This window comes from Drosophila virilis, chromosome 4 (assembly GCF_030788295.1).
Source record: "Drosophila virilis strain 15010-1051.87 chromosome 4, Dvir_AGI_RSII-ME, whole genome shotgun sequence".
Lineage (NCBI taxonomy): Eukaryota > Metazoa > Arthropoda > Insecta > Diptera > Drosophilidae > Drosophila > Drosophila virilis.
Window position 1 is genome coordinate 4,550,561 of NC_091546.1, and position 17,439 is coordinate 4,567,999.

General features: G+C 38.4%; 1 protein-coding gene and 1 long non-coding RNA gene across 6 annotated transcripts in view; one reads left to right on the forward strand and one right to left on the reverse strand.

The window, feature by feature from the left end:
• Positions 1-3,600: 3,600 nt before the first annotated feature.
• Positions 3,601-17,439, forward strand: part of LOC6627504 (dipeptidase 3) — a 416,202-nt gene continuing 402,363 nt past the window's right edge. For 2 of the 5 annotated variants that reach the window (XM_015173103.3, XM_015173104.3), the window contains exon 1: positions 3,601-4,490. The gene's annotated coding sequence lies outside the window, so the exon portion shown is untranslated. The remainder of the gene's footprint in view (positions 4,491-17,439) is intronic. The other 3 variants (XM_070209380.1, XM_032438416.2, XM_070209382.1) reach the window with 3 other exon arrangements.
• On the reverse strand, positions 9,051-10,334 carry LOC138911265 (uncharacterized). Its single transcript, XR_011416732.1, has 3 exons — positions 10,198-10,334; positions 9,313-10,142; positions 9,051-9,251 (listed from the first exon to the last, which is right to left on the reverse strand). It is a non-coding gene; the product is annotated as an uncharacterized lncRNA (long non-coding RNA).

The following is a 17,439-nucleotide window of genomic DNA, read 5'->3' on the forward strand; positions in this document are numbered from 1 at the left end:
AATTATCGAAACGAATATCCTAGCTATAAATAGATTCTATATTATTTACAATTCCTCTTTGTGGCATATCCTTAAACTATTCACGGGCTGCTTTCTAACTCATTTCTTCGCTCCATGTCCTTTTGCTTGCTATTTGTCTCTCCCTCTCTCGTTCTCTCTTTCTATCCCCCTCTCTCTCTCAATCTCTCTCTCTCTCTCTCAAATATTACGCTCTCTTCACAATTTGGGCCAAGGAATATTATTTGAATAATTATCGTAACGAATATCCTAGCTATAAATAGATTCTATATTATTTACAATTCCTCTTTGTGGCATATCCTTAAACTATTCACGGGATGCTTTCTAGCTCATTTCTTCGCTCTGTCTCTCCTCTCTATCCATCTCTCTCTCCCCCCCTCTCTCTCTCTCTCTCTCTCTCTCTCTTTTTCTCTCTCTCTCCCTCTCTCTCTCTCTCTCTCTATCTCTCTCTCTCTATCTCTCTCTCAAATATTACGCTCTCTTGACAATTTGGGCCAGGGAGTATTATTTGAATAATTATCGAAACGAATATTCTAGCTATAATTCGATTTTATTTTATTTACAATTCCTCTTTGTGGTATATCTGAATCTATTCCATTTGCATGGTCTTTGTCTCTCCCTCTCTCTCTCTCGTTCTCTCTCTCTCTATCCCTCTCTCTCTCTCTCGTTCTCTCTCTCTATCCCTCTCTCTCTCTCCCTCTCTCTCTCTCTCTCTCTCTCTCTCTCTCAAATATTACGCTCTCTTGACAATTTGGGCCAGGGAGTATTATTTGAATAATTATCGAAACGAATATTCTAGCTTTCTTTGATTTCTATATTCAAAAACTATTTGCCCTGACTGATTGATTGACTGACTGACTGATCAATCTCCTCCTAGGTGAAATCTTTTCAGATTTCCACGAGGTTTGGTTTTTTTTGTTTTCCTCCAGATCAATTTGGCATCTAAATCTGGCATCATAATTCTTGAATAAATTGTCTATTAACAACAATTTTTATAAAAGCAAATAAAATATTTTTGGATAAACATTTTCTTTAGCTTGATTGATTGATGTAACGCCTATATAAAAGTTTTTCCATGTATTTTCTGCCACTTCAGGCCACAAATAAAATTCCGTGTGTCATATTTTATTTTAATTTCCGTTTTCTTCCGGCCTTTCCCCTACATTTCCAATACATGCTCATATATAAATATATATATTTATATTTGTAGCCGTATTGTATCTATGCCAGGGCCAGGACAAAGCACTTTCGCTGCCCTTGTCCTTGCTAACCCCCCTTACCCCGCCCCTCCTCCCCCCTCTCCACAGCGTGCACCATGTGTGGCAGGTTTTTGCCCATTTGAAGCGTAAATAAAAACGTTAAATGTTTTTTTAACGTGCGCCACTTAACACTCGGGACAATTTAAAGGCAATTGAGCACAAGAACAACAACAACAACAACTGCCACAAAAAAGTAAAGAACAATGTCGAAACATCTATATATATATATAAATATATATATATATGCATCTGTGTATAATTCATGTATGATATATGTGTTAACAGGCGACTTTTGTGTTGTGGATTGCGCACTTTTGTCCCTATTTTAAGGCCCATAAAAATGGTCATAAAGGGTATCATAAAGTTGGGCAAATATATAAAAATATATGTGTGTCACACATCTGTGAAAAGGTATATATATATAAATATTTATGTATATATATGTATTTGATCTGTATCAACTGTCAAGTCGATCAATGTCTAGAGGTGTCAAATTTGGTATGTTGATTGATTGATTGATTGAGATACCCTAGAATACTGCGCGGGCATACTTTAGAGTGTTTTAGTATAGAGTATGAATGAGATAGATGGATGCATATATAGACAGATGCATATTATTATAATATATCGAATAATTGCTGGATTTGGTATTAAAACTTGAAATTGAACCAGCGACTTCTCCATATGCTTGCAGGCTACGTTAAAAACAGGGCATTGCCAAGTCGACTACTTTGGGCTCTACGTTTTCCAACGCACCTATACCCTTGTAGAGGGTATTATTAGGATTCTGACATGATATGTATTATATATATTCTAGATTAGCATCAGCTGATATAGTTGCTTAGATCGGACCAGTATATCATATAGCTGCCATATGGAATTATCGACCGAAAAGTAATTTCAATTTTCGAACTTTGCTCTTTCTGCGAATTGTGTGCAAGGGTATTAGCTAGTCGGCTTGCCGAATATTTACTCATTTTCTGACTGTTTTTTTTTATTATTATCATTATTTGAACATTTTGTTGGCTGCCTCGTAATTTAATATAGATTTTAGTCCATGTTGCAGCGTTCCTCATTTTTTATGCTTCCAACAATAAATTGTCAATTGATTTTTGGGCTCATTTATTGTGCTTATGTTGCCGCCAATATATTTACTTATACATATATATTTTTATGTGTGTATTTTTTTGTATTTTCCTTTTTCGTTTTTCCTTTGTGCATTTTGTCAACGCCATTTTACGTCATGAAAAATGGCAAAAGATGTGGAAAATATGTTTGGACTCGGGTTGCCGCGAATCTTGTTAGGTGTTATGTCTTAGGGGGTGAGGTGGTGGAGAGGGAGGGGGTATGCGCTTGTCAAACAAATCATAAAAATAGCATTTTTATATTTATACTCAACAAAAGAGGGCGGGGTCGAGTGGGCGGAGGCGTTGCTTTCATTTCAATTATGTTGAAGGCTGCGCAGATTAAAATATATATATATATATATAACATGCCCCAACATAAACAAATACAAATACAAATACATACATTTTTCTTCTTCTTCTTTTACTTTCACACAGCATTGAGCGAGGGGGGGGGGTGGGGTGCACATATAATGCCTACAGCAATAATATTGTAATAAAAAAATTGTTTGCATTGAAAGCAGAAGTGTAAAATATGCCAGCATTGTGCGCCCACAGCAGCTGCCACGCCCACGACTGCCACATAAAGTCGAGTTGAATGTTTATTTTGTGATTGATAAAAAATAAATGTTTGATTGTTTTTGTTGTTGTTGTTGTTGCAGCTGCTGCGGCTGTTGCTTTTGTAGTCTCCTGTTAAAGGTGCATGGCTATTATTATGATTGTTCATGTTGTTTTTTTTAATACCCTAACCAAGGGCATCACAACTGTTAGCGAAATTTGTAACGTTTAAGTTTTATAAGAATATTCTCTTAATATCTCTGAAAATGGTTGAATTTAGCTAGAAAATAGCTAAATTGGCAATTTTGCATTTGGCACGCATCTCTGCCAGAGAGAGAGAGAGAGTTTCTGGAAGTCATAAGCAATAGTTTCTTTATGCGTTCTCAGTTAATGCTTTCGATCCCGTTACAATTGTTCTACTACAGGCTGCTGGCTGCAGCTGATAGCCTGCCATGTTATGGGTATGAGCGGGGAGAGAGGCAAGTCATTTGCTCAATGCGCGAACATCATTGCTGGCAATGCTTTTGATCCCGTTGCCTTGTGAATGCTGCGAGCGTCGGAGTGGGGAGCATGCTCTTCTGTGTCATTGTATTAGTGCGAACGCCGGCTTAGCGTAAGCCTGAGCCCTGGATGAGGCGATTCAGTCAGTGCGTGTGTGTCCTGTTGATCGGTCGTGTAATCTGCGCGTGTGCCTAGAAACGTTTGCTAACAAGGTTAATTTCGTGATTCGTATATGCTGTGTGTTTTTTTTAAGTGCCCTATATAGTATATATTAATATATTAGTGTGTAAATATCTACACTAATCAAGCGAGTGCCCAAATATGTGTTAAATTGTTGGTGAAGAGCTTTTTTAGTAGACAGCAAATGAGTGTTATAAACGGGCAATCGTACTTTATGCTTTCGATCCCGTTACAATTGTCTAGTGCAGGTAGCAGCTGCAGCAGACGGCGTGCAATGTCGTGGGAATGAGCGGGGCGACAGGCAACGCATTTGCTTATTGCGCGTCAGTTTTTGCTCGCAATGCTTTTGATCCCGTTGCCTGCACAGTTGCGCGTTTTTCGTTTTTGTTGTATTTGTGCGAATGCCGGCTTAGCGTAAGCCTGAGCGTATTGCGGCGATTTAGTCAGTGCGCGTCAGTCGATCGGGCGTCTAATCTGCGCGTGTGCATTAATTCGATTGCCAACAAGGCGATTCCTATATGCTGTGTGTTTTTTTTTAGTTTTTTTTTAAAGTGCCCTATAATATGTATATAAATATGTGAATTTGTGTTTTAATTATTGGTGCAGATCTTTTTCGGTCGTCCAATTTACGCGTGTGTACAAATTCGTTTGTTAAGAAAGTTAAATTAAATAAATCGCGATTCGTATATGCTGTGTGTGTGTGTTTTTTTAAGTGCATTATTAAATATATGTATGTATGTGAATATCTTCAAATTTGTGATGTAATTGTTGGTGCAGAGCTTTTTCACTAGCATAAAATTTGAGTGCATCTGTGCTGAAACGAAATCGGAGAGAGAGTGAAAGAGAGCAAGTGAGTGTTGTGAACGGTAAATCGTACTCAAATATTTTTGGTATTTACTTCAATGAAAAGTTTACAGTTAGATATTTATTTGCGCTTAGCACGATTGCAGGGTCTCTAAGTTAAATCTGGAGTCAACAGAGAGAGAGAGAGAGAGAGAGACAGAGAGAGAGAGAGTAAAAGAGAGCAAGAGAGTGTTATGAACGGGAATAGAATACAGTTAGATATGTATTTGCGCTTAACAGGTTTGCACCGGGTATTATAATTGTGTCATGAAATTTGTAAGGCATAGATAAGGGCATATACTATATTTTCATTGACGCTCCCAGCTTTGATGGCGTAGCTAGGGTATTCATGCTTCGGCGTGACAAACATAATTTTTTTTTTGTTGTTTTATATATTTTTTTTATTTTGTATTATCAATGACAGCTGCGGGTTCTCATTGTGTATGTGTGTTTGTGAGTGTGCCCACTGTACTGGAATCTCTGTGGCCTTGGGTTATGTGCTGGTCCAATGACTATGGGAATTGTGCATGTGAAAAAAAAGGGATGAGCGGTCCTTAAAAAATTCCTATACAAAAAATGTAATAGGTTTTAAGACGATTTAAGGTCGCATTTTAAAGCGGGTTCTGGGTCCAATTCTGAACGGACATTAAATTAGAGTTAAAATCGATTTGAAGTGGTTTCAAAAGAGCTTAAAGCTCGACTTAAGCCATCAGGCAAGTGATATGGGAATAGTAACTATTGTTATTAACCTAGGAAATCTTAAAAACTAGTTCATATGTTAACTTGAGTTTGTGTAGCGAACCGGTTGGGAACCAACGTGATATGTCGATATCTTATGGATCTTCAGGCTCCAAAAGAGAAAACATTTAAAGGAATTAGGTTTATTGCTATCGATTATATATAAAAATAACATAATAAGGTAATATATGACAGTCAAAACAAAAGTTATGCATTAATCGATATGCAGCTCTTCTATGCGATTCTCAAGCTAGCAAATAAGCAAGTATTGAGCTGAATTCCTTTCAGATAAACGATAATTGCAGTGCTCTTTTAAGCTGCTTGCTCCGCTTATAACTGCCATATCTTTTGTTCTCATGACAATCTTTAAGTTTGTTTGACCTGAAATCGGGTGTAAATTGTTTTCTGAATTTTTTGCGTTGTCGCAATTTTTCAACGTTTGCTTTCGATTTAAGGCATTTTGTTTGCATTCAGCATTGTCACCTATGAGAAAACTCATTTATCGCCCCAATGCAACTGGGAATCCATTTGTTTTCATGTACTTGGCTGGGGCGTGTACGTGGGCGTGCGAGTGGGCGTGTACGTGGGCATGGGCATGGGCTCAAACCTTCGCCCGTCAATACAATTAAATTTCCATGCTGCTTGATTTTGAACGCTCGACGCATTTTAATTATTTTCATTGAGAATGCTTTATGAAATTCGAGTAGCGCACTTTGCGGAGTCCTTCGGCTGCGTTCGTGTCCTGCAACTTTATGCTGCAGCACATTTTGCAGTAAACACATGCCCCGCTTTTCCCTTCGCTGACTGCCTGCCCAATGCTGCAGGTTGCTTTTATCTTGCAACTTCTTCCGCTGTGGCAAACGGAAGTGCCACAAGAAAAAAAAAAAGAAAAAAAACCTAAAGGCAAAATGAATGTCATTCATTCATTCACAGGCTAGTCCCTGCCCCGTGTCCGTGTCCGTGTCCGTGACCTGTACGCATGCAATTAAGCGCGGACTCGGGGAATCGCGCCTGGACTCGAACTCGATAGTTCTCAGTCCAGTTGGGTCGGGTTAATTACAATCTACATTGTTTATCGGCCTCATACTCGCCGGCTGGGCCTTATCCTTGGCCCGGCAAATTAATTCCTCTTGAGCCCTTTTAAATATTTGATATGCAGACTCTATGCCATTTCCAGTTCAAAAACTCTGCTTGTAATTATATAAACTTACCTTTCTTCTGTTTCTTTGGTTTTTGTTTTTAAACATTTCACTTTTAATTGTTTGAGGTTAATTAATAATTCAGCCAACTCACTGCAGAAGTTGCTGCAGTTCTGCCAAGTCCCTCGACGCGTCCTTTCAACGCCTTTACCTTGACCACCGACTCAGATATATATATATATATATATATATATATAAAGCATATATATAAAGCATATATATATAAATATATATATATATATATATATATTATTTGAAAAATTCCTGTGCACTTTTAATGGACTGCAAAAGGACCGGCGGCTTGTTTGAAGTTCGCTTCGCTTCGTTTATGCTAATGGGCCAACATTTTTATAGGCGCCGCTTTTTATTATTGAAGTCTAGCCTGGCGCTTCTTCTTCTTCTTCTTGTTCTTGGCTGGCAACCATCTGCATAACTCTTCATTAGCGCCTCGGTAATGCGTTTATGAACCACACCAAGACAATGCGGTCTCTGATAATGATGTTTCATAATTGATTTAACATTAGAGTTGCCAGCCAAATGGCTTGCTAAATGGCTCAGTCTTAAAGCGTCGGCGAGAAAGAATGTTGTTCTATTTAATAAAGAACAAATCAAAATGCGCTTTGATAAAAAGTTTACTAGAAAGTATTACCCGGGCTTGTTTGGGGCGAATGAAAAGTTTATTATAGCTTTGCCATGAAATACGATTTTTCTTTTTGAAACAAATTCGATTTGAAATTTATTTTGTTCATTTTTTATAGCTGCTTTAAAGTAAATCCGTATATTACTTGCTTAAATATAGATTAGCTGCTTAGCTTATCAGAAAGTATATGCTGATATAAACAAGACCTCAAAGCATATTTAATTTGCAAATGCAAATGCCTCATTAAATGCTTAATTGTGTTTAAAATAATCTCAACCTTTTTCCTATCCATTTTCTGCGCTTACCTAGCACATTTCGAACTGAATTTTATTATCTGCATGGGACTTTCATCAGGGGGATAATTTGGCCGCAGCATGATAGCAATCAACATTTTTCCGCTTTTCACGCCAAGGAAATGATGGCAAACCCTTTTTGCCGGGGCCTCAAATGAAAGGTCAAAGCTCCCAATGGCCGAGTGCATATAAAACATTTTGTTTTTTAATAAAAGCTAAATAAAATAAAAATCCAAAACCGGACAGACACAAACTGCTCGCCGGCAAATGGATCAAAGTGAAATTTCATAATATACACACACACATGTGTGTGTGCGTTTGGTTGAACCCTAAATTATCAACAGCTTGAGGCGCGACGCACTGACTGACTTTTGCTCGCTTAACAATATTGCGGATACGCAATGTGGCGCGCGCTTTAAAAAACACAAAAACCCACCCACACACAAAGACGCGCATGACACAGCAGTTGGCCCAAATCATTTGTTGTTGTCCAGTGGCTTTTGGGCTGCTTTTTATTATCTCTCATGAATGCTAAATGCCCCGGCCCCCATAATAAGGCCCCACACACACGCACACACACCCACACACATACACTATAACATATAGTCGCATATGCAGTACTTGGTATGTAAAAATCTACAGCAATATCTTACACAATTTATCATACAACTGTCGCGCGTGTGTGTGTGTGTGTGTGTTCGGGTATGTGTTCGTGTGTGTGCGTGTGTGTGTGCGCTGCGTGTGGGTTTCCGGAGACACGGAGACAGTCACAGTTGGTACTATTGGGTTGCTTGTGGCTTAGCCTGACCCATTATCCCACTTATTCACGTTGCAGGCATTCACTCAGTCAACTCAGTCCCTCAGTCCGTCAGTCTGTCAGTCTGTCAGTCAGTTAGCCAGTCAGTCAGTCAAGGCAGTTGCCGTCATGCTGGGATTGCGATTGCCCTCCATCAGCATACTGTTAGATGTATTAGACGTAACCCTATAAAGGCGTACATTATTCTAATATGCTGCTTGCCACATTTGCTTGCCACATATTTGCAGTGAAGAGTTTTTGGTTTGAAAGCAAAATTTGGAGTTCCTCAAAAAGTTGTACATTTTATTTATATATATTTTTTAAATTTATTACTTATTTTATGATATTAGTAAATAAAATAAGATTAAAGTTAAATCATATTTTGTTTAGTAACAGAAAAATACATCTAATGAGATTAAATTTTCCATAAAATAAGAAATTTTTCTTTTATTTGTGAATCATTTTTGGCCATTCATTTTTATCACATAATTTAAATTGTTTTGAATTTATGGACTTGTCCTTTTATATAAGATACAATATGTATAGGATGCTATATAAGGGACTATTTAAAGGATTATTTATTTATACCATTAAGAATGGGTATAATGTATTTGTGCAAATGTATGTAACAGGCAGCATCTGCAAAGCAGCATCTACGATCCCATAAAGTATACATATGTATATATATATATATATATTCTTGAGCAGCATCAATAGCCGCCCCTCTGTCCGTATATGAGACCAAACATTTTCAATGTAGATCCTCCTAAAGCCCGCGCATAATTGTTAACTTTACGCTAGATTCCTCAAATTGGATTTGCAGCTTCTGGCTCTGGCCTTTAATCTTATGGCAATTGCAATTACATATATATATATGTATTATTAAATTGTAATTGGAATATTTAAAAAATATATACTTGCAATTTTCATCGAAGAAACTTGCTAATAAAGGGACTTATATTATTGATATGGTCGTATCATCATTTGAACATATTTGAGGGAGTAACTCCGACCATCCCAATGCTGCCAGTAAATGCATCCAGTGAATTCTAGCTCATTTGAGTCTTCAATGTTACAGTCGAACCTTTTACCGTTCAGGTTGCTAAAGAAATTAATTGCAAATATTACAAACGGTAATATCAGAATTGAATAATTAAATTTACCTAAACGCGCAGGTCCAATACCACCAGGCACCTTGTAATCTTGAAGCACAACTCGAATGGGTGCCAATACTTTTATCACTATCGTAGGTTGAAAAATGATTGTTAACGTGCCCTTTCATGGAATCGCCGGCATTTCCACTATAATTGCCAACCGATATCAACATGTATTTCTCTTGCTCATTTGCAATACGAAAATTATCATATCTGGCATAACGTGATTCATTTTTCTGATTAACCAGATGAATGTAAAGTTCGTATCTGTGTGCGTTTGTCATTCGGTGTAGTTTTTCCAGGCCAAGCCAGAATTCTTCTTTGACATTGCCAAAGCCATGTTTGTAATCCTCCCATGTTCGATAGAAGTCGACTTTTCCGTCAATGCGTCGTTGTATTACGGTCCAACCAGATCCGGCCAGTTTTGAATCGCATGACACGAGAAATGGGTCCAAGCCTTCAGTTTTTAATACTAGAATACCTGAATAGTTCTTAAAATCAACACAACTGGTCGAGAGATGCTTAATCTTTTGGTTGTATTCAGCTAATTTTTTTTTAAGACTCTTCAGTTCTACATCTTTATCAGAGACATTCTTTTCGCATAAAGTTAGGTTTGACTGTATTTGGACGATGTCTGCTGGGTTATTTGAGTTCTGCATTTCATTCGTTTCACGTTTCGCAGCTTTAAGAGTTTTTGTATTAGTTTTGACAATTTGTTCCAATTCAGCAATTTTTTTGTTTTTAATTGCGGTTTCATTGTTCACCTTTGCATAATGCTCAAGCATTGGTTTTACGATCGAAAATACATATGCGCTGCACTTTGCATCTAACTTGTAAGTCTGGCAAGAATTTGTAAATTATTTGATCAGATTCACTTTGGTCTTATTTACTCACGGATTCACTTTCGGTCGACAAGCATTTAGCTAAGGCCACAGACAAAATAGCTAATAAAATCGTAAATACTTTGAAATTTATGAACATTTTGCTAAAGTATACAATTATTCTTTTTTCTTTCCGCGCTGATAAAGAAATGTTTTCAACTCGCGTACAACATCGAATGACGCCGGTTTTGCAGACAGCGCCATTAAATAGCATTCTGATGACGCGTTTCCAAAAATATGCTGCACATTAGCAATACATATATATATATTATTCCAAGAAACGTTGTGCTATAAATATAAAATAACAGTTTAATCATATTAGCAGTATCTCTTCTATATATAAAACGGTTTGTCCTGACTGACTGACTGATTGGCGATCAACGTCCCAGCCCCAAACCGTCAGAGCTAGGAAGCTAAAATTTTCATGGTAGTTATCTCAGGTTATGAAGGTTTCGGGAAATTCCAGCCGTGGCTATGAAAAATCGGGAAAAAAGTTTGTATGAACTTTTTTGTTTACCATCCGATTGGCATCGAACTTAATTTCAAAGTTCTTTGCTTAAATTCATTTTAGGGGTGTTTCCTCCTTGGTGGAAATAGGGTTCAAAGATTTGGTGGACGTTTCGCGCTTAAATTCATTTTCAAGGATCTATATGAAAAATCATTTGGGACATGTTTCACATATTTCGCAAAATCTAAACTTCTTCGATAGAAAAGCGACGCAAAGAGTTTTTGGGCGAAGTTTTAGATTAATTTTCAAAGCTCTATATAAAAACTGAATGAATACGTGTTTCTGGTATTTGGGAAATGCGACCTGCAACGTTTGCAATTTCCAAGGTTTTTGAGTTCATTTATTTAATACGTGCCACGGGCAAGGCCGTGCAAATATTATTGAACTCTTAACAATATTGATAGCACAACATTTCTTGGAAGCAGCTTTTCAAGCTGCAAATTAATATTTTGCATTAAATACTTAATAAATAATATACAACAATTTATTCATATTTATAATTTGTACACATTTTAGGCATATATATTTGTAAATAAATTGCTAAATAAAGTGAAGGGTATCTCATATTCGTTGTAAGTGCTCAAAGCAAGCAAACTGCACCCATTCCACAACCCTTGAAGGCACTTTAAATTGCGCACGGTTGGCGGCCGATTCTTGAATCTGAGCTGGAATAGAGGCAAGTGTAGCCTGTCCGTGTCAGTGTAATGGCGGCACATCCGTTGCAAGTAAATGCCATTTGTCGAAATAAATTTCCGTTTTATTTAAATCCACACACGCACACACACACACACACCCTTACACACACCCGCAAGCACACACACACACAGAGCCGCACTGCTGTGGGCCGGCGGACGCACACAAAACGAGGCTTAAGTGTATATTTTATTATTATTTGGACTTGGCTTGATGACATTTGTCGTCGCTAGTGGCAAAAACGGATGTCCTTCTCTCTCTATGCGTGCCCTGTCCTTTTCTAAATGGCGTCCGTCTATGTGTGAGTGTGTGCGTGCGTGTGTGTGTGTGTTTGTGTGTTTCCTGTTTTAGCTTTTGTTTGCCGCAATGCGTATGTTCATTTGTATTAGCTACCGCTTAGCAGGCCGCCCCCTCCCTCGGCCCTTCTCAGTTGACACCTTTGCTAACTCTCTCTCTTTCTGTCTCTTTCTTTCCCTCCCTCTCTGTCGCACTTTTATAAGCTGCGTTAAATGTTTGACTTAACTCGTTGCCCATCAAAATCATGTCCATCAATCTATAAGCCATGTCTATTCGAATTCGGCATCCGTAATGCGTCATTGCGCGGATGTGTATCAAAATTGCACAGATATAATTCGTATATATTTGTTAATATAAATGTGATTCAGATTTATTTGTATATATTTTATATAAGAACTCTTCCCAAAAACGATTCCGATTTGCGATTAATATTAATAAAAATGGTTTGATTGAAAGTAATTAGTTTTAATTGCGATAAATGCAAATGAATAAAGTGTGAGCTGAGGCTTGAACTAGCAGCTGCCTCAAAAATGCTCAAAAAAATATTTAATAAAGAGTTTACGAAACATACCCAAGTTGGCTTTCTGTCTGCGGTCTAAATAACCTGGAATCAATTTAAATGCCACGATATCTTATTACTCATTCGAATACATTGTTAAGTTGCCCTTATACTATAGCTAAAAACTAAATAGTTCACATAAGAGTCATTTGCTTTATGAATTTGCCAGAATACTTAAGGACACAGCTTCCCATAAACGAGGCCACGTGCTCCAATTACTCATCAGCTGGGTTTCGGCAGTAGCTGAGCTGAGCAGCTCCCTCCCGCTTGGTCGTATTGTTTACCTATCTGCGCCTCTGGCTGGCTGTTTGATTTTCCGGTTTTCAGCATATTCATTTGCATATATGGAAATGCCAAAAACATGGCCCAAAAATTGAATTGAACTTGTGCCATGTTCATGTCAGTCACTCAGTCAGCTCCAAGCGGGCTGTCTGTCTGTCTGTCACGCGCCTGCCTCTGTGTCTGTCAGCCATTTAGTCTGTCAGTTGTCGTTGGGTTTTTGTTTTTATAGAATGCCACGCCCACTGCTCTGTCACTCGGTGAGTGACCAAACACTTTGGCCCGTTGGCCAACAGATCGATCCGGTTGCCCATCCGTTGATGAAAACCCTTTTTGACATTTAACGTAAATGCTTCATTATTATTGTTATATGACGCAACACACATTTGGCCTGATGTATGTCTGTGTGTTTGTGGTGTGTATGTGTGTGTGCGCGTGTGTGTGTGGGTCACTTGGTTCTTGTGGCATGCAACATTTGGCTGCGCAGTTTGGCTGGCATGTTGTGGCCTGTGTTTTGCATATGTTTAAATTTTTAATGAGCAGCACATTTAATTTTAATGTTTTGTGAACATGTGTTCATTAATGTGCGGTGATGCCCACAGGCCGCTGAGCCTTAAGTTTTCCCCTTTAACTTTTCAGCTTTTCAAACTTTTCAACTTTTCAGCAGAGCTTGACACATCTATTCAATACAATTGCTATATTTCCGACTGTGTGTGTGTGTGTGTGTGTGTGTGTGTGCGGGGCATACACTTAAAATAATGAGCGCTTAATTTAACACATTTACCCAGGCGAAATGAGAAGAAGCAACCAAAAAAAAAATAAAAAATGGAGAAAAAAAATGAAAGGCATTCCTTCACTTGGACCAGAGATAAGCGCAATCATTACGCTCGATTAGACGCTCGATTCGCTGCCGCACGCTGGACGCGTGGTTCTGTTCTGGGCTCTTCCAGTGTTCCACGCGCTGAGGGCCCAACTTCGTGATTGATTTGAAATTGGTTAGCGCTGATTTCACACAATCTATTCGGGAATGTGGCTGACGATGCCCATGCCTGTTGTCTGTTTCCAATTTTTTACCATTTCACTTTTTAGCTGAGCAAAAAAAAAAGCCAAGAGTGTTCTAGTCGGGCGTAGCCGATCGGGAGATACTCAGTACTCAGAGCCGAGCTGACGTTAACAGATAAAAGCATACATACATATGTATGTGCATACATGTATTGAAACAAACATACATGTGTACATAGATACATGCATACATATATTTATACGTACATAGATGAGCAAATACATATATACATACATACATCCATTCATGCATACATACGTAAATACATACATACATGCATACATCCATCCATACATGCTTGCATACATCCATCCATACATACATGCATACATGCATGCGTACATCCATCCATACATACATGCATACATGCATGCGTACATGCATGCTTGCATAGATACATACATGCATACGTGCATACATGCATACATGCATGCATACATACATGCAGATGGATATGGCTATATCTGTTACATATCCTTGCAGAATTTCATCATACCCAGTTTTTCACATTTCAGGGTATAACACACCAAAAAATAATTAGGAAAAGGAAAACCTTTAAAACGTACGCTGTTTAATTGGGCGTATTTGTTTGCGGTTCTGTCTGCCATATAAAAGGCAACAGTCATGCATTATGCGGCGATAACAATTGATTAGATAATGATGTGCTGCTTGCTAATGGAACTTAAACGTGTGCGTGTGTGTGTGTGTGTGTGTGTGTGTGTGAGAATGTGAAATAAAAAACCCATGTGGCAGGGAATTTTCCATTGGCAAAAAATAAGCTGAAATTCGGCATGAGATAAATCAATAATACGAGTACTTATTGTCATGATAAATCTATGAATTCAGCTTTATTTTAAATGCAGCTTATGTGGGTTTACTTAAATATGCTGCCGAGACTAACATAGGTGAGTAAGACCGACTAGTAGATACCCTGTACACTGCCTTGAATTTGGCAAGGTATTTACACTTGAGCTGTGTTGGCTATGTAAGAGCTTACAAAACAAATTTGTCTGTCCAATTCGTAAGAATAAGTACGAAATGTTTTTCAGCTTAAGCAAATGTTTAATTAATGTAAACAAATTTGCAAAAGATAAAAATCCAATTAAGCAAATGTTAAGAATGGATAATTTCCAAGCAAACACCATAAGCCTGCAAGCTGCACAGCTGTGCCCTGCCGCCATTAACACTTATTAAGTGCTAGAACCATTGGGGAATTATAACGAAAATTAGTGCAGTATACTTTTGAGAGTCACTTTGCTTGTTAGTTTAAACTGAGAACGTGTTTGGTGCCCCATTACGCTGTGCCTTATGGCAACGTTGTTGTTGCACTTTGCGAAAAGTCGGCTTAAGCTAAAGACATTAGACATTAGTTGGCTGCTTCTAATTCGTGACATCTTTCATATTGCCGAGCGCTAAGAGCTGAAAGCTAAAGAGCAGCTTAAGCACTTGCACAACTAAAATCTGACAATGATAACTTGTGCAGATTTTCTTGGCCTGGCCAAGAAAACAAAAGCGAAAGTCTGAGCGCAGCATTTGATAGAAAGATGTGCATAATGCTGCTACCTTTCTGTGTGAGTGTGTTTATGTATGTGTGTGTGTGTGTGTCACTCAAATATGCAAATTAGCTTCTGAAACTTAATCGTGGACTTGGGCCCCCCAAACACACATAGCCGCAACGCCGCACAGCCGCCCCTGTCCGCCGCGTAGTCCTATTTAGGTTAATGAATAGACAAACTTTCGACAACCTCAATGTGCAAAGTTTTGCAAGTTTTCCCTAGATTTTGCCGAGCATAACCAGTCAGCAGGAGGACAACGATGACATTTTTAAATTGCCGCCAAAGCGCAAAGGTAAATGCAATGAAAATGTATACCAAAAAAGGATGCTCAGGTACAACTGTTAACTGAAGAGAGCGAATGGAATGCCATGGATGTGGCCAGGTGCAAAATATGTAAGAAGTAGGAGTCACAAATCTGACACGGACCAACTGGTCGATACCCTGTAATCAGGCTGCAGCTGCATTAAATATACAGGCATAAAATACCAAAAATATTCTTAATTTGTGTGTGCCAAATGAGAATCTACATAGGATCTTTGTTGCCTTTTACTTATACAAACTCAGAAATTTGCTCAAGAAAGGAAGATTCAAAATCAAAGCTATGGAAGATGTTGTCGATGGGGACAGACGGACATGATGAGATCCGTGCTGATCAGAAATATGCTCTGCGCAGATGACAACTTGTGTCTGAAGCTACCCACTTGCAATGGTAACAGGGTATACAAATGTGAAACTTGTGTTAGTGTTTGACTTGCAGCTTTCTTAGAAGAGAAATGAAGGGAGAATGAGCGAGAGGGATAGAGAGAGAGCGAGAGAGAGAGGGGAGAGAGAGAGAGAGAGACGCAACTTGTGGTCCAACTTTTGAATATTTGAGAGTATTTGGTGGCAGGAGCCGAGATATAGAGCGTCGTCTAAGCCTATTAAGGACATCAAACAAACATTTTGCAAAATTAAATGGCATGCAAGGCAAGCACATGTGGCTGGGCTCAGTCTCAGCTCTGCTGCCCGTTGCCTTTTTAGCCTTTTGTATAACTTTGCACAAAATATTTCAGATATTATGTCACACTTAAGGGATGTCCTCGCCATTTATGACCGCACAAACACACAGAGACAGAAACACACACAGAGAGAGAGAGAAAGAGGTGGGAAGGGCTTGACTAGGATTTGAAGACAGCTTCTCGGAATTTGCTAAACATTTTAAAATATTTATGAGCTATTAACACTTGAGCAATACCCTCCAGCATTAGAGTGTTGATATTTGCCATTTCCCTCAGTGCTCGGCCTTCGCCACGCTGTGCAAAGGAAAAATCTATGGAAATGCTCGCCTGATATATGAACTGTTGCGGTCATTTCAAAGTTATTTATTACTCTCTCGTTTCGGGCTGCAAGATAAACTGTTTCGCAGCCCAGATATGGCTTGTGGTGCGTTCTTGTGGCTACTTCTGCTTTTGGCAGAAATTTCTGCCTTTTTGCCTCTACTTACTTGCAGTTCATTAATGCGCCGTAAAACCCACAGATAGAGTCAAACTATTAAAATATTGAATATTGCCAAATGTGTCGCAGCGTTTTACGATCTTGTTAAAATCTGAAATAACATTTTAAAGCTGTTTCTTAGATTTATGTGGGCCAGATAAGCAACGCAAGCGGAAATGTTTGTGTACAGATGCTAAGAGTAGAAATAGTAGATGGATAGATATTTTGAGCTCACGTCCTAACAGCTTTTAAAGCTCGTCCTACTTTGCGACAGATTGTTGCTATAGAACTTATATGCTATAGTGGTTCGATACGATCGGTTCCAAAATATGTCCTGCCCGCAATAGAAAGAAGGACCTATGCAAAGTCTCAGGACGATAGCTTTACAACTCAGAGACTCGGCTGTTGATGCTGATCTAGAATATATATATACCTTATAGAGAGAGCTCTTCTTCTATGCGTTATACATTTCACGACGAAAATTAGGAGGGTATCCTCCTACGACATATTTTATGCTGTAACCAAACTTGATTAAACGATATCTTTAGCTGCCAGAGTTCCGGTTGTTCCACAAACTCATTGAACTTTATGCTAGCCATAATCAATGTAAAACTGTGCATATTTTCAATGCATTTTTATGCTTCACCAAATCGCTGACAAAAAAAAAAAATTTAATAAAAAGCGAAGAGCAAAAATTGAAAAATTTGTCGGCGCGGGCCAAAAAATGCGGTCAATGAACACATATATGGAACGGGCCGAGCTATATGCGAAATAGGAATGCACAAGGAAAAATGGGAGGCGAAAAAAAAAAAGAAAATGGAAAAGTC